The sequence below is a fragment of the Lampetra planeri genome, chromosome 18, assembly GCF_965212315.1.
Source record: "Lampetra planeri chromosome 18, kcLamPlan1.2.h2, whole genome shotgun sequence".
In the NCBI taxonomy this organism is placed as follows: domain Eukaryota; kingdom Metazoa; phylum Chordata; class Hyperoartia; order Petromyzontiformes; family Petromyzontidae; genus Lampetra; species Lampetra planeri.
In genome coordinates, this window is record NC_136124.1 from 11,776,494 (window position 1) to 11,798,047 (window position 21,554).

General features: G+C 44.7%; 11 non-coding genes across 11 annotated transcripts; all 11 read right to left on the reverse strand.

Moving 5' to 3' along the window:
* Window positions 1-810: 810 nt before the first annotated feature.
* Window positions 811-1,001, reverse strand: LOC144723796 (U2 spliceosomal RNA). Its single transcript, XR_013586323.1, has one exon. It is a non-coding gene; the product is annotated as a U2 spliceosomal RNA (small nuclear RNA).
* Window positions 1,002-2,058: 1,057 nt separating this feature from the next.
* LOC144723760 (U2 spliceosomal RNA) lies at window positions 2,059-2,249 on the reverse strand. Its single transcript, XR_013586286.1, has one exon. It is a non-coding gene; the product is annotated as a U2 spliceosomal RNA (small nuclear RNA).
* Window positions 2,250-3,306: 1,057 nt separating this feature from the next.
* LOC144723797 (U2 spliceosomal RNA) lies at window positions 3,307-3,497 on the reverse strand. The gene has a single exon (XR_013586324.1). It is a non-coding gene; the product is annotated as a U2 spliceosomal RNA (small nuclear RNA).
* Window positions 3,498-4,553: 1,056 nt separating this feature from the next.
* LOC144723819 (U2 spliceosomal RNA) lies at window positions 4,554-4,744 on the reverse strand. The gene has a single exon (XR_013586346.1). It is a non-coding gene; the product is annotated as a U2 spliceosomal RNA (small nuclear RNA).
* Window positions 4,745-5,803: 1,059 nt separating this feature from the next.
* Window positions 5,804-5,994, reverse strand: LOC144723895 (U2 spliceosomal RNA). The gene has a single exon (XR_013586412.1). It is a non-coding gene; the product is annotated as a U2 spliceosomal RNA (small nuclear RNA).
* A 1,056-nt stretch (window positions 5,995-7,050) lies between these two features.
* On the reverse strand, window positions 7,051-7,241 carry LOC144723798 (U2 spliceosomal RNA). Its single transcript, XR_013586325.1, has one exon. It is a non-coding gene; the product is annotated as a U2 spliceosomal RNA (small nuclear RNA).
* Window positions 7,242-8,298: 1,057 nt separating this feature from the next.
* Window positions 8,299-8,489, reverse strand: LOC144723884 (U2 spliceosomal RNA). Its single transcript, XR_013586401.1, has one exon. It is a non-coding gene; the product is annotated as a U2 spliceosomal RNA (small nuclear RNA).
* Window positions 8,490-9,547: 1,058 nt separating this feature from the next.
* Window positions 9,548-9,738, reverse strand: LOC144723891 (U2 spliceosomal RNA). Its single transcript, XR_013586407.1, has one exon. It is a non-coding gene; the product is annotated as a U2 spliceosomal RNA (small nuclear RNA).
* A 1,050-nt stretch (window positions 9,739-10,788) lies between these two features.
* Window positions 10,789-10,979, reverse strand: LOC144723874 (U2 spliceosomal RNA). The gene has a single exon (XR_013586391.1). It is a non-coding gene; the product is annotated as a U2 spliceosomal RNA (small nuclear RNA).
* A 1,057-nt stretch (window positions 10,980-12,036) lies between these two features.
* LOC144723784 (U2 spliceosomal RNA) lies at window positions 12,037-12,227 on the reverse strand. The gene has a single exon (XR_013586310.1). It is a non-coding gene; the product is annotated as a U2 spliceosomal RNA (small nuclear RNA).
* A 4,911-nt stretch (window positions 12,228-17,138) lies between these two features.
* On the reverse strand, window positions 17,139-17,329 carry LOC144723842 (U2 spliceosomal RNA). Its single transcript, XR_013586369.1, has one exon. It is a non-coding gene; the product is annotated as a U2 spliceosomal RNA (small nuclear RNA).
* Between the last annotated feature and the right edge of the window lie 4,225 nt (window positions 17,330-21,554).

Here is a 21,554-nt window from a genome sequence, read left to right on the forward strand (position 1 = left end):
GCGAATATTATTTGGGTCTTTCGGTAAAGTCACATAGATAGGTTCAAAGAAAATAACAAAAATTACAAAAAATACTTTACGTGACTTTACCAAAGAATATGCGCAGAAGTTATCACGACCATTCCGCATGTGCCATGGCGTTAAGAGATACGGAATATTAAACAAGCATCAGTCACGCACACGGCCATTCATATTTGAAACCGGGACAAAATCTCAATTTCTGCAAAAGGCTTTGGCACACCCAGAAAAAATTAAACCGAGTTTGTTTCTGCCAACAAACGAGGAAGTTCTTAGGTGCAATTGTAATTGATTAAGAGAATTAGAATCTGAAAATGCTAATATAATAATACAAATTGTACGACCAATACATATGAATGAAAAAAAACTATCGAAAAAATATCGTTCGTTAATAAACACTGTCCCTAAAGGAAGGTATAGTAAAATTTCAGCCTAAGGCCTTTCTACATAGCACATGAAGCAAGATAGACTAAGATAGGTAAATTACGGAATTATGGGCAATACTGCGTTATGAAGACGCAACAAACAGAGCAGTACAGGATAAAACAAACTGTTTGTATATAAGTGCATGTGCATATGACATATTACTTCTTGACCCACACCGACTGGATACCTGTGAAAATAGTTTTATAGATTTTTGAAATTTGACAGCTATCCAGGGCACAAATGAGAAGATCGAGGGGACTGGTAACAAAACAGGAGAGAACGCACCCAATTACGGACAAACAGCGGAAATGGGGTTTGCAAACCCAACATAGTCTACTTTTGTTTGATGATATTCCTCCCCCAGCAGGGAGGTGCACCATTTCCGGAGAAACTGCAATACCGGGTTGATGCGCGGAGTGGACGGAGCAAGCCCCTATTCCATCTCCCTGTCCCAAAAATCTATTTAATATAAGGTACCACAATGTGGTACGTATCAGATATTAAACTGATAAGAACAGATACTACACTTGATCTTAGCCAAAAGGCCGAGAAGCGATAACACACCCTTGCCAGTGGTGGAGATTACATACGCCAAAACTCTCTCTACACCATGGGGCCTCCACCCGTTACTTCGCACAATAAATACCGACTTAAAGCTTTCGTGACTGCAGGAATTCATATTCTTTGGGCATTTCGGTAAAGTCATTTAGATAGGTTCAAAGAAAATATCAAAAAATAAGAAAAAACTACTTTGTTATTTTTAACACCATGGCACATGCGGAATGGTCGTGGTAACTTATTGTGCGAATATTATTTGGGTCTTTCGGTAAAGTCACATAGATAGGTTCAAAGAAAATAACAAAAATTACAGAAAAATACTTTACGTGACTTTACCAAAGAATATGCGCAGAAGTTATCACGACCATTCCGCATGTGCCATGGCGTTAAGAGATACGGAATATTAAACAAGCATCAGTCACGCACACGGCCATTCATATTTGAAACCGGGACAAAATCTCAATTTCTGCAAAAGGCTTTGGCACACCCAGAAAAAATTAAACCGAGTTTGTTTCTGCCAACAATCGAGGAAGTTCTTAGGTGCAATTGTAATTGATTAAGAGAATTAGAATCTGAAAATGCTAATATAATAATACAAATTGTACGACCAATACATATGAATGAAAAAAAACTATCGAAAAAATATCGTTCGTTAATAAACACTGTCCCTAAAAGAAGGTATAGTAAAATTTCAGCCTAAGGCCTTTCTACATAGCACATGAAGCAAGATAGACTAAGATAGGTAAATTACGGAATTATGGGCAATACTGCGTTATGAAGACGTAACAAACAGAGCAGTACAGGATAAAACAAACTGTTTGTATATAAGTGCATGTGCATATGACATATTACTTCTTGACCCACACCGACTGGATACCTGTGAAAATAGTTTTATAGATTTTTGAAATTTGACAGCTATCCAGGGCACAAATGAGAAGATGGAGGGGACTGGTAACAAAACAGGAGAGAACGCACCCAATTACGGACAAACAGCGGAAATGGGGTTTGCAAACCCAACATAGTCTACTTTTGTTTGATGATATTCCTCCCCCAGCAGGGAGGTGCACCATTCCCGGAGAAACTGCAATACCGGGTTGATGCGCAGAGTGGACGGAGCAAGCCCCTATTCCATCTCCCTGTCCCAAAAATCAATTTAATATAAGGTACCACAATGTGGTACGTATCAGATATTAAACTGATAAGAACAGATACTACACTTGATCTTAGCCAAAAGGCCGAGAAGCGATAACACACACTTGCCAGTGGTGGAGATTACATACGCCAAAACTCTCTCTACACCATGGGGCCTCCACCCGTTACTACGCACAATAAATACTGACTTAAAGCTTTCGTGACTGCAGGAATTCATATTCTTTGGGCCTTTCGGTAAAGTCATGTAGATAGGTTCAAAGAAAATATAAAAAAATAAGAAAAAACTACTTTGTTATTTTTAACACCATGGCACATGCGGAATGGTCGTGGTAACTTATTGTGCGAATATTATTTGGGTCTTTCGGTAAAGTCACATTGATAGGTTCAAAGAAAATAACAAAAATTACAAAAAAATACTTTACGTGACTTTACCAAAGAATATGCGCAGAAGTTATCACGACCATTCCGCATGTGCCATGGCGTTAAGAGATACGGAATATTAAACAAGCATCAGTCACGCACACGGCCATTCATATTTGAAACCGGGACAAAATCTCAATTTCTGCAAAAGGCTTTGGCACACCCAGAAAAAATTAAACCGAGTTTGTTTCTGCCAACAAACGAGGAAGTTCTTAGGTGCAATTGTAATTGATTAAGAGAATTAGAATCTGAAAATGCTAACATAATAATACAAATTGTACGACCAATACATATGAATGAAAAAAAAATATCGAAAAAATATCGTTCGTTAATAAACACTGTCCCTAAAGGAAGGTATAGTAAAATTTCAGCCTAAGGCCTTTCTACATAGCACATGAAGCAAGATAGACTAAGATAGGTAAATTACGGAATTATGGGCAATACTGCGTTATGAAGACGTAACAAACAGAGCAGTACAGGATAAAACAAACTGTTTGTATATAAGTGCATGTGCATATGACATATTACTTCTTGACCCACACCGACTGGATACCTGTGAAAATAGTTTTATAAATTTTTGAAATTTGACAGCTATCCAGGGCACAAATGAGAAGATGGAGGGGACTGGTAACAAAACAGGAGAGAACGCACCCAATTACGGACAAACAGCGGAAATGGGGTTTGCAAACCCAACATAGTCTACTTTTGTTTGATGATATTCCTCCCCCAGCAGGGAGGTGCACCATTTCCGGAGAAACTGCAATACCGGGTTGATGCGCGGAGTGGACGGAGCAAGCCCCTATTCCATCTCCCTGTCCCAAAAATCTATTTAATATAAGGTACCACAATGTGGTACGTATCAGATATTAAACTGATAAGAACAGATACTACACTTGATCTTAGCCAAAAGGCCGAGAAGCGATAACACACACTTGCCAGTGGTGGAGATTACATACGCCAAAACTCTCTCTACACCATGGGGCCTCCACCCGTTACTACGCACAATAAATACTGACTTAAAGCTTTCGTGACTGCAGGAATTCATATTCTTTGGGCGTTTCGGTAAAGTCATGTAGATAGGTTCAAAGAAAATATAAAAAAATAAGAAAAAACTACTTTGTTATTTTTAACACCATGGCACATGCGGATTGGTCGTGGTAACTTATTGTGCGAATATTATTTGGGTCTTTCGGTAAAGTCACATAGATAGGTTCAAAGAAAATAACAAAAATTACAAAAAATACTTTACGTGACTTTACCAAAGAATATGCGCAGAAGTTATCACGACCATTCCGCATGTGCCATGGCGTTAAGAGATACGGAATATTAAACAAGCATCAGTCACGCACACGGCCATTCATATTTGAAACCGGGACAAAATCTCAATTTCTGCAAAAGGCTTTGGCACACCCAGAAAAAATTAAACCGAGTTTGTTTCTGCCAACAAACGAGGAAGTTCTTAGGTGCAATTGTAATTGATTAAGAGAATTAGAATCTGAAAATGCTAATATAATAATACAAATTGTACGACCAATACATATGAATGAAAAAAAACTATCGAAAAAATATCGTTCGTTAATAAACACTGTCCCTAAAGGAAGGTATAGTAAAATTTCAGCCTAAGGCCTTTCTACATAGCACATGAAGCAAGATAGACTAAGATAGGTAAATTACGGAATTATGGGCAATACTGCGTTATGAAGACGCAACAAACAGAGCAGTACAGGATAAAACAAACTGTTTGTATATAAGTGCATGTGCATATGACATATTACTTCTTGACCCACACCGACTGGATACCTGTGAAAATAGTTTTATAGATTTTTGAAATTTGACAGCTATCCAGGGCAGAAATGAGAAGATCGAGGGGACTGGTAACAAAACAGGAGAGAACGCACCCAATTACGGACAAACAGCGGAAATGGGGTTTGCAAACCCAACATAGTCTACTTTTGTTTGATGATATTCCTCCCCCAGCAGGGAGGTGCACCATTTCCGGAGAAACTGCAATACCGGGTTGATGCGCGGAGTGGACGGAGCAAGCCCCTATTCCATCTCCCTGTCCGAAAAATCAATTTAATATAAGGTACCACAATGTGGTACGTATCAGATATTAAACTGATAAGAACAGATACTACACTTGATCTTAGCCAAAAGGCCGAGAAGCAATAACACACCCTTGCCAGTGGTGGAGATTACATACGCCAAAACTCTCTCTACACCATGGGGCCTCCACCCGTTACTTCGCACAATAAATACCGACTTAAAGCTTTCGTGACTGCAGGAATTCATATTCTTTGGGCATTTCGGTAAAGTCATGTAGATAGGTTCAAAGAAAATATCAAAAAATTACAAAAAACTACTTTGTTATTTTTAACACCATGGCACATGCGGAATGGTCGTGGTAACTTATTGTGCGAATATTATTTGGGTCTTTCGGTAAAGTCACATAGATAGGTTCAAAGAAAATAACAAAAATTACAAAAAAATACTTTACGTGACTTTACCAAAGAATATGCGCAGAAGTTATCACGACCATTCCGCATGTGCCATGGCGTTAAGAGATACGGAATATTAAACAAGCATCAGTCACGCACACGGCCATTCATATTTGAAACCGGGACAAAATCTCAATTTCTGCAAAAGGCTTTGGCACACCCAGAAAAAATTAAACCGAGTTTGTTTCTGCCAACAAACGAGGAAGTTCTTAGGTGCAATTGTAATTGATTAAGAGAATTAGAATCTGAAAATGCTAATATAATAATACAAATTGTACGACCAATACATATGAATGAAAAAAAACTATCGAAAAAATATCGTTCGTTAATAAACACTGTCCCTAAAGGAAGGTATAGTAAAATTTCAGCCTAAGGCCTTTCTACATAGCACATGAAGCAAGATAGACTAAGATAGGTAAATTACGGAATTATGGGCAATACTGCGTTATGAAGACGTAACAAACAGAGCAGTACAGGATAAAACAAACTGTTTGTATATAAGTGCATGTGCATATGACATATTACTTCTTGACCCACACACCGACTGGATACCTGTGAAAATAGTTTGATAGATTTTTGAAATTTGACAGCTATCCAGGGCACAAATGAGAAGATGGAGGGGACTGGTAACAAAACAGGAGAGAACGCACCCAATTACGGACAAACAGCGGAAATGGGGTTTGCAAACCCAACATAGTCTACTTTTGTTTGATGATATTCCTCCCCCAGCAGGGAGGTGCACCATTCCCGGAGAAACTGCAATACCGGGTTGATGCGCGGAGTGGACGGAGCAAGCCCCTATTCCATCTCCCTGTCCCAAAAATCTATTTAATATAAGGTACCACAATGTGGTACGTATCAGATATTAAACTGATAAGAACAGATACTACACTTGATCTTAGCCAAAAGGCCGAGAAGCGATAACACACACTTGCCAGTGATGGAGATTACATACGCCAAGACTCTCTCTACACCATGGGGCCTCCACCCGTTACTACGCACAATAAATACTGACTTAAAGCTTTCGTGACTGCAGGAATTCATATTCTTTGGGCCTTTCGGTAAAGTCATGTAGATAGGTTCAAAGAAAATATAAAAAAATAAGAAAAAACTACTTTGTTATTTTTAACACCATGGCACATGCGGATTGGTCGTGGTAACTTATTGTGCGAATATTATTTGGGTCTTTCGGTAAAGTCACATAGATAGGTTCAAAGAAAATAACAAAAATTACAAAAAATACTTTACGTGACTTTACCAAAGAATATGCGCAGAAGTTATCACGACCATTCCGCATGTGCCATGGCGTTAAGAGATACGGAATATTAAACAAGCATCAGTCACGCACACGGCCATTCATATTTGAAACCGGGACAAAATCTCAATTTCTGCAAAAGGCTTTGGCACACCCAGAAAAAATTAAACCGAGTTTGTTTCTGCCAACAAACGAGGAAGTTCTTAGGTGCAACTGTAATTGATTAAGAGAATTAGAATCTGAAAATGCTAATATAATAATACAAATTGTACGACCAATACATATGAATGAAAAAAAACTATCGAAAAAATATCGTTCGTTAATAAACACTGTCCCTAAAGGAAGGTATAGTAAAATTTCAGCCTAAGGCCTTTCTACATAGCACATGAAGCAAGATAGACTAAGATAGGTAAATTACGGAATTATGGGCAATACTGCGTTATGAAGACGTAACAAACAGAGCAGTACAGGATAAAACAAACTGTTTGTATATAAGTGCATGTGCATATGACATATTACTTCTTGACCCACACCGACTGGATACCTGTGAAAATAGTTTTATAGATTTTTGAAATTTGACAGCTATCCAGGGCACAAATGAGAAGATCGAGGGGACTGGTAACAAAACAGGAGAGAACGCACCCATATACGGACAAACAGCGGAAATGGGGTTTGCAAACCCAACATAGTCTACTTTTGTTTGATGATATTCCTCCCCCAGCAGGGAGGTGCACCATTTCCGGAGAAACTGCAATACCGGGTTGATGCGCGGAGTGGACGGAGCAAGCCCCTATTCCATCTCCCTGTCCCAAAAATCTATTTAATATAAGGTACCACAATGTGGTACGTATCAGATATTAAACTGATAAGAACAGATACTACACTTGATCTTAGCCAAAAGGCCGAGAAGCGATAACACACCCTTGCCAGTGGTGGAGATTACATACGCCAAAACTCTCTCTACACCATGGGGCCTCCACCCGTTACTTCGCACAATAAATACCGACTTAAAGCTTTCGTGACTGCAGGAATTCATATTCTTTGGGCATTTCGGTAAAGTCATTTAGATAGGTTCAAAGAAAATATCAAAAAATAAGAAAAAACTACTTTGTTATTTTTAACACCATGGCACATGCGGAATGGTCGTGGTAACTTATTGTGCGAATATTATTTGGGTCTTTCGGTAAAGTCACATAGATAGGTTCAAAGAAAATAACAAAAATTACAAAAAAATACTTTACGTGACTTTACCAAAGAATATGCGCAGAAGTAATCACGACCATTCCGCATGTGCCATGGTGTTAAGAGATACGGAATATTAAACAAGCATCAGTCAAGCACACGGCCATTCATGTTTGAAACCGGGACAAAATCTCAATTTCTGCAAAAGGCTTTGGCACACCCAGAAATAATTAAACCGAGTTTGTTTCTGCCAACAAACGAGGAAGTTCTTAGGTGCAAGTGTAATTGATTCAGAGAATTATAATCTGAAAATGCTAATATAATAATACAAATTGTACGACCAATACATATGAATGAAAAAAAACTATCGAAAAAATATCGTTCGTTAATAAACACTGTCCCTAAAGGAAGGTATAGTAAAATTTCAGCCTAAGGCCTTTCTACATAGCACATGAAGCAAGATAGACTAAGATAGGTAAATTACGGAATTATGGGCAATACTGCGTTATGAAGACGTAACAAACAGAGCAGTACAGGATAAAACAAACTGTTTGTATATAAGTGCATGTGCATATGACATATTACTTCTTGACCCACACCGACTGGATACCTGTGAAAATAGTTTGATAGATTTTTGAAATTTGACAGCTATCCAGGGCACAAATGAGAAGATGGAGGGGACTGGTAACAAAACAGGAGAGAACGCACCCAATTACGGACAAACAGCGGAAATGGGGTTTGCAAACACAACATAGTCTACTTTTGTTTGATGATATTCCTCCCCCAGCAGGGAGGTGCACCATTCCCGGAGAAACTGCAATACCGGGTTGATGCGCGGAGTGGACGGAGCAAGCCCCTATTCCATCTCCCTGTCCCAAAAATCAATTTAATATAAGGTACCACAATGTGGTACGTATCAGATATTAAACTGATAAGAACAGATACTACACTTGATCTTAGCCAAAAGGCCGAGAAGCGATAACACACCCTTGCCAGTGGTGGAGATTACATACGCCAATACTCTCTCTACACCATGGGGCCTCCACCCGTTACTTCGCACAATAAATACCGACTTAAAGCTTTCGTGACTGCAGGAATTCATATTCTTTGGGCATTTCGGTAAAGTCATGTAGATAGGTTCAAAGAAAATATCAAAAAATTACAAAAAAACTACTTTGTTATTTTTAACACCATGGCACATGCGGAATGGTCGTGGTAACTTATTGTGCGAATATTATTTGGGTCTTTCGGTAAAGTCACATAGATAGGTTCAAAGAAAATAACAAAAATTACAAAAAAATACTTTACGTGACTTTACCAAAGAATATGCGCAGAAGTTATCACGACCATTCCGCATGTGCCATGGCGTTAAGAGATACGGAATATTAAACAAGCATCAGTCACGCACACGGCCATTCATATTTGAAACCGGGACAAAATCTCAATTTCTGCAAAAGGCTTTGGCACACCCAGAAAAAATTAAACCGAGTTTGTTTCTGCCAACAAACGAGGAAGTTCTTAGGTGCAATTGTAATTGATTAAGAGAATTAGAATCTGAAAATGCTAATATAATAATACAAATTGTACGACCAATACATATGAATGAAAAAAAACTATCGAAAAAATATCGTTCGTTAATAAACACTGTCCCTAAAGGAAGGTATAGTAAAATTTCAGCCTAAGGCCTTTCTACATAGCACATGAAGCAAGATAGACTAAGATAGGTAAATTACGGAATTATGGGCAATACTGCGTTATGAAGACGTAACAAACAGAGCAGTACAGGATAAAACAAACTGTTTGTATATAAGTGCATGTGCATATGACATATTACTTCTTGACCCACACCGACTGGATACCTGTGAAAATAGTTTGATAGATTTTTGAAATTTGACAGCTATCCAGGGCACAAATGAGAAGATGGAGGGGACTGGTAACAAAACAGGAGAGAACGCACCCAATTACGGACAAACAGCGGAAATGGGGTTTGCAAACCCAACATAGTCTACTTTTGTTTGATGATATTCCTCCCCCAGCAGAGAGGTGCACCATTCCCGGAGAAACTGCAATACCGGGTTGATGCGCGGAGTGGACGGAGCAAGCCCCTATTCCATCTCCCTGTCCCAAAAATCTATTTAATATAAGGTACCACAATGTGGTACGTATCAGATATTAAACTGATAAGAACAGATACTACACTTGATCTTAGCCAAAAGGCCGAGAAGCGATAACACACACTTGCCAGTGGTGGAGATTACATACGCCAAGACTCTCTCTACACCATGGGGCCTCCACCCGTTACTACGCACAATAAATACTGACTTAAAGCTTTCGTGACTGCAGGAATTCATATTCTTTGGGCCTTTCGGTAAAGTCATGTAGATAGGTTCAAAGAAAATATCAAAAAATTACAAAAAACTACTTTGTTATTTTTAACACCATGGCACATGCGGAATGGTCGTGGTAACTTATTGTGCGAATATTATTTGGGTCTTTCGGTAAAGTCACATAGATAGGTTCAAAGAAAATAACAAAAATTGCAAAAAAATACTTTACGTGACTTTACCAAAGAATATGCGCAGAAGTTATCACGACCATTCCGCATGTGCCATGGCGTTAAGAGATACGGAATATTAAACAAGCATCAGTCACGCACACGGCCATTCATGTTTGAAACCGGGACAAAATCTCAATTTCTGCAAAAGGCTTTGGCACACCCAGAAATAATTCAACCGAGTTTGTTTCTGCCAACAAACGAGGAAGTTCTTAGGTGCAAGTGTAATTGATTCAGAGAATTATAATCTGAAAATGCTAATATAATAATACAAATTGTACGACCAATACATATGAATGAAAATAAACTATCGAAAAAATATCGTTCGTTAATAAACACTGTCCCTAAAGGAAGGTATAGTAAAATTTCAGCCTAAGGCATTTCTACCTAGCACATGAAGCAAGATAGACTAAGATAGGTAAATTACGGAATTATGGGCAATACTGCGTTATGAAGACGTAACAAACAGAGCAGTACAGGATAAAACAAACGGTTTGTATATAAGTGCATTTGCATATTACTTCTTGACCCACACCGACTGGATAGCTGTGAAAATAGTTTGATATATTTTTGAAATTTGGCAGCTATCCAGGGCACAAATGAGAAGATGGAGGTGACTGGTAACAAAACAGGAGAGAACGCACCCAATTACGGACAAACAGCGGAAATGGGGTTTGCAAACCCAACATAGTCTACTTTTGTTTGATGATATCCCTCCCCCAGCAGGGAGGTGCACCATTCCCGGAGAAACTGCAATACCGGGTTGATGCGCGGAGTGGACGGAGCAAGCCCCTATTCCAACTCCCTGCCCCAAAAATCAATTTAATATAAGGTACCACAATGTGGTACGTATCAGATATTAAACTGATAAGAACAGATACTACACTTGATCTTAGCCAAAAGGCCGAGAAGCGATAACACACACTTGCCAGTGGTGGAGATTACATACGCCAAGACTCTCTCTACACCATGGGGCCTCCACCCGTTACTACGCACAATAAATACTGACTTAAAGCTTTCGTGACTGCAGGAATTCATATTCTTTGGGCCTTTCGGTAAAGTCATGTAGATAGGTTCAGAGAAATATAAAAAAAACTAACAAAAAACTACTTTGTTATTTTTAACACCATGGCACATGCGGAATGGTCGTGGTAACTTATTGTGCGAATATTATTTGGGTCTTTCGGTAAAGTCACATAGATAGGTTCAAAGAAAATAACAAAAATTACAAAAAAATACTTTACGTGACTTTACCAAAGAATATGCGCAGAAGTTATCACGACCATTCCGCATGTGCCATGGTGTTAAGAGATACGGAATATTAAACAAGCATCAGTCACGCACACGGCCATTCATGTTTGAAACCGGGACAAAATCTCAATTTCTGCAAAAGGCTTTGGCACACCCAGAAATAATTAAACCGAGTTTGTTTCTGCCAACAAACGAGGAAGTTATTAGGTGCAAGTGTAATTGATTCAGAGAATTAGAATCTGAAAATGCTAATTTAATAATACAAATTGTACGACCAATACATATGAATGAAAAAAAACGATCGAAAAAATATCGTTCGTTAATAAACACTGTCCCTAAAGGAAGGTATAGTAAAATTTCAGCCTAAGGCCTTTCTACATAGCACATGAAGCAAGATAGACTAAGATAGGTAAATTACGGAATTATGGGCAATACTGCGTTATGAAGACGTAACAAACAGAGCAGTACAGGATAAAACAAACTGTTTGTATATAAGTGCATGTGCATATGACATATTACTTCTTGACCCACACCGACTGGATACCTGTGAAAAGAGTTTGATAGATTATTAAATTTGACAGCTATCCAGGGCACAAATGAGAAGATGGAAGGGACTGGTAACAAAGCAGGAGAGAACGCACCCAATGACGCACAAACAGCGGAAATGGGGTTTGCAAACCCAACATAGTCTACTTTTGTTTGATGATATTCCTCCCCCTGCAGGGAAGTGCACCATTTCCGGAGAAACTGCAATACCGGGTTGATGCGCGGAGTGGACGGAGCAAGCCCCTATTCCATCTCCCTGTCCCAAAAATCAATTTAATATAAGGTACCACAATGTGGTACGTATCAGATATTAAACTGATAAGAACAGATACTACACTTGATCTTAGCCAAAAGGCCGAGAAGCGATAACACACACTTGCCAGTGGTGGAGATTACATACGCCAAGACTCTCTCTACACCATGGGGCCTCCACCCGTTACTACGCACAATAAATACTGACTTAAAGCTTTCGTGACTGCAGGAATTCATATTCTTTGGGCCTTTCGGTAAAGTCATGTAGATAGGTTCAGAGAAATATAAAAAAACTAACAAAAAACTACTTTGTTATTTTTAACACCATGGCACATGCGGAATGGTCGTGGTAACTTATTGTGCGAATATTATTTGGGTCTTTCGGTAAAGTCACATAGATAGGTTCAAAGAAAATAACAAAAATTACAAAAAAATACTTTACGTGACTTTACCAAAGAATATGCGCAGAAGTTATCACGACCATTCCGCATGTGCCATGGTGTTAAGAGATACGGAATATTAAACAAGTGTAATGCGGGCGTAAGCGACCTTCCGGAGGTGACGTCACGGGGGGTGGAGTCATGTGACGTGGGGGGAAGGTTCGGGGCTTTAAGCGGGTAAACCGGAAGGGGAAGGCAGTCCGGTGGTGAATGGAAAAGGGTGAGGCCACGAGGGCGAACGAGAGGAGGGAGGCACCGCCGGCGAGCGGGGGCCGACCCCAGAGTACAGCCAGGAAGGCTGTGTGTTAGAGGCAGCGGTGTGGCTGCAGAGAGTCGCAGGAGCGACGAAGAGAGAGGAGAGTACAGCCAGGAAGGCTGTGTGTTAGAGGCAGCGGTGTGGCTGCCAGGAGGAGCTGCGGAGAGAGAGAGAGAGAGCAAGAAGCTGTGAGAGCTGCGGAGGGAGAAGAGCAGCAGAGAGTACAGCCAAGGGGGGCTGTGTGAGAGAAACAGCAGCGGAGCTGCTGTTGTGGATCGGGCCGACATTGGAGTCAGCACCGTGGAGAAGCTACCGAGTAAAGACAGCCGTGTGGGTGTACAGCACGAACCGAATAATAAAGGACACTGAGCCAGACATCGTGGTCCACAGTCGTTTATTACACTGGTGTCAGAAGTGAAACGGCTTGTCAAGACGGCTCGGAAGAAAGAATATTCCTGTGCCATCATCTGCTACATCATCCGACTTACGATTGAGACAGATGGCGCAGCTGGAGACCTGGAAAATCGTGCTGGCGAAACCGTGTGAGCTCACCACGCCGACGACGGCAGTGGGGGAAGCCGATGGTGGTCTGCAGGCCGACGCCTTGCCTGCGCTGCCAGCGCCATCTGCCACGTGGCACGAAGACGCCATCTTGAGCGTGGCAGGGGAGAAACGGCGGGAAGCCGCCATCTTGTCTTCACCGCGGCGGGGAGACGCCGCCATCTTCAACATCGCGGCGGAGAGGCAGCCTTGCGCTGCCATCTGGAGGTGCCGCGGGGAGAGCAGCCTGCTATTTTGCGAGGGGGAGCTGCGAGGAGAGGACGACGACGCTACAGCTGCTGGGGCGGGAGCTCTCCCGTCCTGGCTCGGGTGCGTGACAACGGAGCAGTCAAGTCGCCGAACGAGTTCTGCGAGACGACTCAAGTTGCCGCCCTGCCGTCCTCTTCTTGCTGCAGCCCCGGGCGGGTCGTAACGATACGCAACCGGCCTTTACACACACCTCACCCATCTTTCGAGGGCCGGGTGGGGGCGATTTTGTTTTCTCTCATGACTCGATTGTGCGGAGCGCGGTTCGGACTGTGGGTATGTGTGTGTGATAACGATGAACGCGCTATCTGCTTTTTGCTCGGTGTCAATTAAAGTGTGTACGTGTGTTGAGAATGGACGGAGAGTATGCTGTGCTTGCTGAGTGTTAAATTGTGTGTGTGCGCTGCGGTGTGGAGTTATATTGATGGCGAAGTTAATTATTAACTCGGGAGCGTCGGGTATCTTGCGCTGTATCATCTCGTGGGTTACCTTGTGCGATGGGCTTAATTGAAAAATATATATATTTTTTTTGGTGTATTGTGCTGCGAGGTGCTAGGTGCGATGTGGTTGTTGCAAGAGAGAGAATATTGGTGTTGTTGCTGCAATGTTACGACTGGATTAATGGTGTGTTGGTTACCTGCAGATCGGTTTGCTATTGTGCTTAAATGTGCGCGTGTGATCGCGATATGTTGACTGTATGTGCTGTTACACCGTTCTGTACGGTTATGGGGTGCGATGCATTGATTGACTATTGGGATTGGGATGTTATTAATTGTGCGTACCTGTTTGGAAATTGGTAACAAATTCGAGGGGGACCCTATTATTTGGTCGTATGGATGTTATGTACACGCGATTTTGTGTATATTATGGGTAACGGCGCTTTGTGAGAGAGAGAGCGCGCTTTGAGGGTGCGTGATGACGCCGTTGTGGGTGTCTCAAAGGTTAATGCTAATGGGACCGTAAATTGGCGCCAAGTTGCGTCGCGTATTCGGTTGATCGCATGCAGCCACGAGTTGCTTTGCGAGTTGGGTTGTGTAACCAATGTGGTTGGTAAAATATTGGTTAAAAATTCCCCGATATGACTGCTGCGCGCAGCAAGCTGGGGCTGTGCGTCTATCGTTGTTGGGATTGTTACAATAAGACGGGGGAAGCAATTTGTGACCCCCAGCAAAGGGAAGCTGGGGTGCACGAATGGAGAAAACTGGCCACGTGTTCGCACGTTGGGCCGCCATTTTGCGCACACGCGGGGTATGGCGTCGATGCGCTTTGCGGAAAGGGCCGCCATTTTGAGTGCGCGCGAGATATTGCGCGAACGCGCTGGGCGAAGGGGGCCGCCATTTTGAGCGCGCGGGAAAAACCTCGGTGGGGCAAATATTCCATCTGTTATGCCTGCCATTGTTGATTGGGTGATGCACGAGTGGTGGTCACGTCGGCCTATGGCTGATGGCTGACCTGACAGCCGGGAGGCGAAACCTCCGTGGTATGTCTTAAACTAATGGGCCGTGTGCTCATATGGCTCGGGGAGTCATGGTTCAGTTGTGCGGTGGCAGACTGAATCTGGTGTGCCGGGGGCTCACGGGATTTGGGTTAGGGCGTTATTGTCTCTATAAGAGAACATTACCCCATGGGGGGGGTCGTTGATATCTGGCCTTGCCGAGGGATTGATCTTCCCTTGGCTATAAAGCGTCAGACTATAAGAGGCTGGTGTGTGTCCATCGCTGATGGGATAGTAAGGGAGGAGCATGGCCGAGTGCTGCTCATCCCCGAAATGGCACTAGCCGAGAGTATGGTAAATGGATGTTGCCGTGGGTTGACGACCACGGTGAGGGTTACGGCGAGTTAAATGTTACCGCTGGGGAGCGTGGCTCTCCACGCGAGGGTGTGCGATTAGGGGTTTTGTTGGTTTGTTGAGAGTGACTGTGGGTACATGCTGTGTACGTCTGAGGTCTGTGCTGGTCCTCAAGGGAGGACTGCTGGTGGGTAAGAGCAGAAATTTTTTTGTTGTTGTTGTTTTCACGTGTAAATAATATTGCTGTTAAAATGTAAATACTGGGGCGTCCATCGCGGTTATTTGGGTAATTATTGGGGTTTTCTTAAGCGGCCCAGAATTACATCATCTCTATCCTGGGGCCGGGGGGCTGTCGTGTACGACATGCGGATGTGCGTTGTTGTGCTTTGTGCTGTTGTTGTTCTTGTTGTTATATTATATGCTTAGTGTCCTTTAGGGGGGGAAGCTCGGTTCGCCGCATTACGATTTGCTATTGGTCAGCCGAGGTCGGCTGGGATTTTTCTACGGGGGAGGGTGGTGTAATGCGGGCGTAAGCGACCTTCCGGAGGTGACGTCACGGGGGGTGGAGTCATGTGACGTGGGGGGAAGGTTCGGGGCTTTAAGCGGGTAAACCGGAAGGGGAAGGCAGTCCGGTGGTGAATGGAAAAGGGTGAGGCCACGAGGGCGAACGAGAGGAGGGAGGCACCGCCGGCGAGCGGGGGCCGACCCCAGAGTACAGCCAGGAAGGCTGTGTGTTAGAGGCAGCGGTGTGGCTGCAGAGAGTCGCAGGAGCGACGAAGAGAGAGGAGAGTACAGCCAGGAAGGCTGTGTGTTAGAGGCAGCGGTGTGGCTGCCAGGAGGAGCTGCGGAGAGAGAGAGAGAGAGCAAGAAGCTGTGAGAGCTGCGGAGGGAGAAGAGCAGCAGAGAGTACAGCCAAGGGGGGCTGTGTGAGAGAAACAGCAGCGGAGCTGCTGTTGTGGATCGGGCCGACATTGGAGTCAGCACCGTGGAGAAGCTACCGAGTAAAGACAGCCGTGTGGGTGTACAGCACGAACCGAATAATAAAGGACACTGAGCCAGACATCGTGGTCCACAGTCGTTTATTACACAAGCATCAGTCACGCACACGGCCATTCATGTTTGAAACCGGGACAAAATCTCAATTTCTGCAAAAGGCTTTGGCACACCCAGAAATAATTAAACCGAGTTTGTTTCTGGCAACAAACGAGGAAGTTATTAGGTGCAAGTGTAATTGATTCAGAGAATTAGAATCTGAAAATGCTAATTTAATAATACAAATTGTACGACCAATACATATGAATGAAAAAAAACGATCGAAAAAATATCGTTCGTTAATAAACACTGTCCCTAAAGGAAGGTATAGTAAAATTTCAGCCTAAGGCCTTTCTACATAGCACATGAAGCAAGATAGACTAAGATAGGTAAATTACGGAATTATGGGCAATACTGCGTTATGAAGACGTAACAAACAGAGCAGTACAGGATAAAACAAACTGTTTGTATATAAGTGCATGTGCATATGACATATTACTTCTTGACCCACACCGACTGGATACCTGTGAAAAGAGTTTGATAGATTATTAAATTTGACAGCTATCCAGGGCACAAATGGGAAGATGGAAGGGACTGGTAACAAAGCAGGAGAGAACGCACCCAATGACGCACAAACAGCGGAAATGGGGTTTGCAAACCCAACATAGTCTACTTTTGTTTGATGATATTCCTCCCCCTGCAGGGAAGTGCACCATTTCCGGAGAAACTGCAATACCGGGTTGATGCGCGGAGTGGACGGAGCAAGCCCCTTTTCCATCTCCCTGTCCCAAAAATCAATTTAATATAAGGTACCACAATGTGGTACGTATCAGATATTAAACTGATAAGAACAGCTACTACACTTGATCTTAGCCAAAAGGCCGAGAAGCGATAACACACACTTGCCAGTGGTGGAGATTACATACGCCAAGACTCTCTCTACACCATGGGGCCTTCACCCGTTACTTCGCACAATAAATACCGACTTAAAGCTTTCGTGACTGCAGGAAGTAATATTCTTTGGGCCTTTCGGTAAAGTCATGTAGATAGGTTCAAAGAAAATTTTCTAAAAATTACATAAAACGACTTTGTTACTTTAACACCATGGCACGTGCGGAATGGTCGTGGTAACTTATTGTGCGAATATTATTTGGGTCTTTCGGTAAAGTCACATAGATAGGTTCAAAGAAAATAACAAAAATTACAAAAAAATACTTTACGTGACTTTACCAAAGAATATGCGCAGAAGTTATCACGACCATTCCGCATGTGCCATGGTGTTAAGAGATACGGAATATTAAACAAGCATCAGTCACGCACACGGCCATTCATGTTTGAAACCGGGACAAAATCTCAATTTCTGCAAAAGGCTTTGGCACACCCAGAAATAATTAAACCGAGTTTGTTTCTGCCAACAAACGAGGAAGTTATTAGGTGCAAGTGTAATTGATTCAGAGAATTAGAATCTGAAAATGCTAATTTAATAATACAAATTGTACGACCAATACATATGTAATAAACGACTGGACCACGATGTCTGGCTCAGTGTCCTTTATTATTCGGTTCGTGCTGTACACCCACACGGCTGTCTTTACTCTGTAGCTTCTCCACGGTGCTGACTCCAATGTCGGCCCGATCCACAACAGCAGCTCCGCTGCTGTTTCTCTCACACAGCCCCCCTTGGCTGTACTCTCTGCTGCTCTTCTCCCTCCGCAGCTCTCACAGCTTCTTGCTCTCTCTCTCTCTCTCCGCAGCTCCTCCTGGCAGCCACACCGCTGCCTCTAACAAGCAGCCCCCTCTCTCTCTCTCTCCGCAGCTCCTCCTGGCAGCCACACCGCTGCCTCTAACACGCAGCCCTCCTGGCTGTCTCCTCCCCAGCTGCACACCACTCCGCAGCTTCCTCTTATCTTCGGGGTTGGCTCCCGATCGCCGTCGGCGCCCCCCCTCTCCACACTTGCCCGCGTGGCCTCACTCTTTTCCGCTCACACCCCGACTACCTTCCCCTTCCGGTTTACCCGCTTAAAGCCCCGAACCTTACCCCCACGTCACATGACTCCACCCCCCGTGACGTCACCTCCGGAAGGTCGCTTACGCCCGCATTACACCACCCTCCCCCGTAGAAAAATCCCAGCCGACCTCGGCTGACCAATAGCAAATCGTAATGCGGCGAACCGAGCTTCCCCCCCTAAAGGACACTAAGCATATAATGTAACAGCAAGAACAACAACAACGCAATCAACATCAACGATCGTACAAAAGCATGCAATAAATACAACTGTAAGAAAAAAATAACAAGACAGCAACAATCAACGAAACGTAAGCGATTTGGAACGTGTGCGGGTCGCCGGCCCGTCCCGGACGGTCGGCGGCCCACTCGCAGAACGGGAACGCGATGAAAGTCGAGGAACGACAGGGGGTAATCCCCCTGTCGCAGCTGGAAGTCCACCGCCGTCCCGTGTCTCTAAAGAGTTAGTCTTGGGCTTGTCCTGTGACCGTGCCCGCAGCTGGGTCGGAAGGGCTGCAGGGCTCGAAGGTCCCGCAGACCTGGCAGGCGTCCTCCGAGCAGGGCCCCTCGTCCCCCGCAATGTCACGGCCGGCCTGTCTGGAACAGGTACGACAGGCGCTCTAGCGAGATCAATGGACGCAGGCAGGGGAGAGTCAGCAGCAACAGACCCCGGCAAGGCAATATTGGGGGATGACGCATCATGTAAGGGAGCAACATATGGTTTCAAGCGCGACGTATGCACAACCCAGCGACGAGACCCAATCTGGACGCGTGCTGTCTGTGGGTTGGGAACCGCAATGAGGCGTACGGGACCATGCCAGGGTTTGTGCAATTTCGGCGAGGTCCCCGGACGTACCTGTGGACAATGAAGCCAGGCTAGGTCCCCAACCTTCCAAGGGCACTCCCCCTCAGACCGTCGCGCATATCGCTCGTTCCGGGCCTGGGCTTTGGCCGTAGCCACGCGGGCATTCTCCCGCGCCTCCGTGACTCGGCGAACCATGTCCTGGATGTATTCAGGAAGTGGTTTCCGAGGTCCCTTCACCCCAGTTCCCAATTGCACATCCACCGGCGGCACGTTTTCCCGACCATACATAAGGTAAAACGGCGAATATCCTGTAGCCGCATGAGGCGTCATCCTGTACGCCGAAAGCACCCCGGGGATGTGCAGATCCCAATCTGATTGTTGTTCACTCACGGTATGGCAAAGCATGGCAGACAACGTCCTGTTCAGCCGTTCAACCATACCATCCGTCTGCGGATGGTATGGGGATGTCCGTACTTTCTTAGTCCCAAGGCCCGCGCACACTTCCGCCAATAATTTAGAAGAGAAATTCCTGCCCTGGTCCGTGAGGAGTCTCTCAGGCGACCCCTTATCCATAATATACCCAAACAAAAAGGCGTCGGTAATGGCCGCGGCCGACTGATCGGGCAACGGCCAGGCCATCGGCCAACGGGAGAGGTACTCAACCCCTACCAGCAAATATTTATTACCCCTCGCCGATGGTGGAAAAGGTCCCAATATGTCCAGTGCCACCAATTCATTGACTCGAGACACCTGAATCGACTGGAGAGGCGGCACGTAAGGATGTTTCGGCGGCTTACGTTGTGCACACGCAGGGCACGCGCGCACGTGCCCTACGACATCTGTCGCCATGCCGTGCCAAAAATAATGACGTTGCAACGTCAACAAGGTCTTCTGCACCCCTAAATGTAAGAGAGTGTCACAATGGAGGGTTCTAATCAACTCGAACCGCAAGGACGTTGGTACCACCAGGCGCCAACGTTCCTGGAACCCCTCCCGCCACATAAGCAGACCATCTCGGAGAGCGGTTTGCGGCCCCACAGCCGTACTCGGACTCCCATTGTCCTTAGCAGACCGCTTCCGCAAGGACACCAATGACTCATCCATCATCTGTTCCCGGATCCAGACAGACCGCGGCAGATTCAAAACCCCGTCAGCCGGTCCCGGTTCCATCGGAGTGTCCGACTTCTCGACGGCCAACGTGAGCGGCTGAGGGGGGTTTGGAATCGGCGAACACCTATGCGTCCCCGACTCACATTTACAAGGGGCGCGCCGCGGTAATCTGGAAAGTGCGTCAGCGTTCGCATGGCGCACGCCCTTCCGATGTTGAATTTGGAAGGAAAATTCCTGTAGCGTGTCCAACCAACGTGCCAACTGTCCGGATGGCTGGTCAATTTTAAGGGCATATTGCAAGGCCGCATGATCCGTACGCACAATAAAAGAACGACCGTAGAGGTATGGTCGAAATTGCCGTAGGAAAAAAACAACCGCCAATAGTTCTCTGCGAGTGACACAGTAGCGGGTTTCCGCAGGAGACAAGACTCGGCTACCATACGCCACGACACGCTCTACACCCCCTTTAGACTGTGATAACACCGCCCCAATACCTGTGTCACTCGCGTCCGTATCAAGAATGAATGGGTGATCGAAATCGGGATAATCCAATGTTGGGGCCGTGGCCAATAGATCACGCAGACTCCGAAAGGCCGCCTCCTCCGGCTGTCCCCAAACAAACTTCCGTCCTTTACCCGTAAGGAGATGCAAAGGCCTCGCAATCGTCGCAAAACCCGGCACGAATCTTCGGTAATACGAGGCAAATCCCAAAAACCGCCGAACATCCCCCACGGTGGCCGGAGTCGGCCAATCCCGGACGCACGCCGTCTTTTCCGGATCCGTGGACACTCCCTCAGCGCTCACAATGTGCCCCAAATAGCGGACGGACCGTTGCAGTAGGTGACATTTCTTTGGTTTGAATTTCAATTTGGCAGAACGCATCCTCGTAAACACTGTCTCCAGCCGCGTCAAATGTTCATCGAATGTGCGGCTGAAGACAATGATATCGTCCAAATATATAAGACATGTCTCCCACTGCAACCCCGTCAAAACGAGCTCCATCAATCTTTGAAATGTAGCAGGGGCCGCATTCAATCCCATCGGGAGACAGTTGAATTGAAATAACCCCTGAGGCGTACGGAATGCGGTTTTCTCCCGTGAGGACTCGTCAAGGGGAAGCTGCCAAAATCCCGAAGAGAGGTCCAGTGTGGAAAAGAACTTAGCCCCCGACAATGCGTCGAGGGAGTCATCCATACGC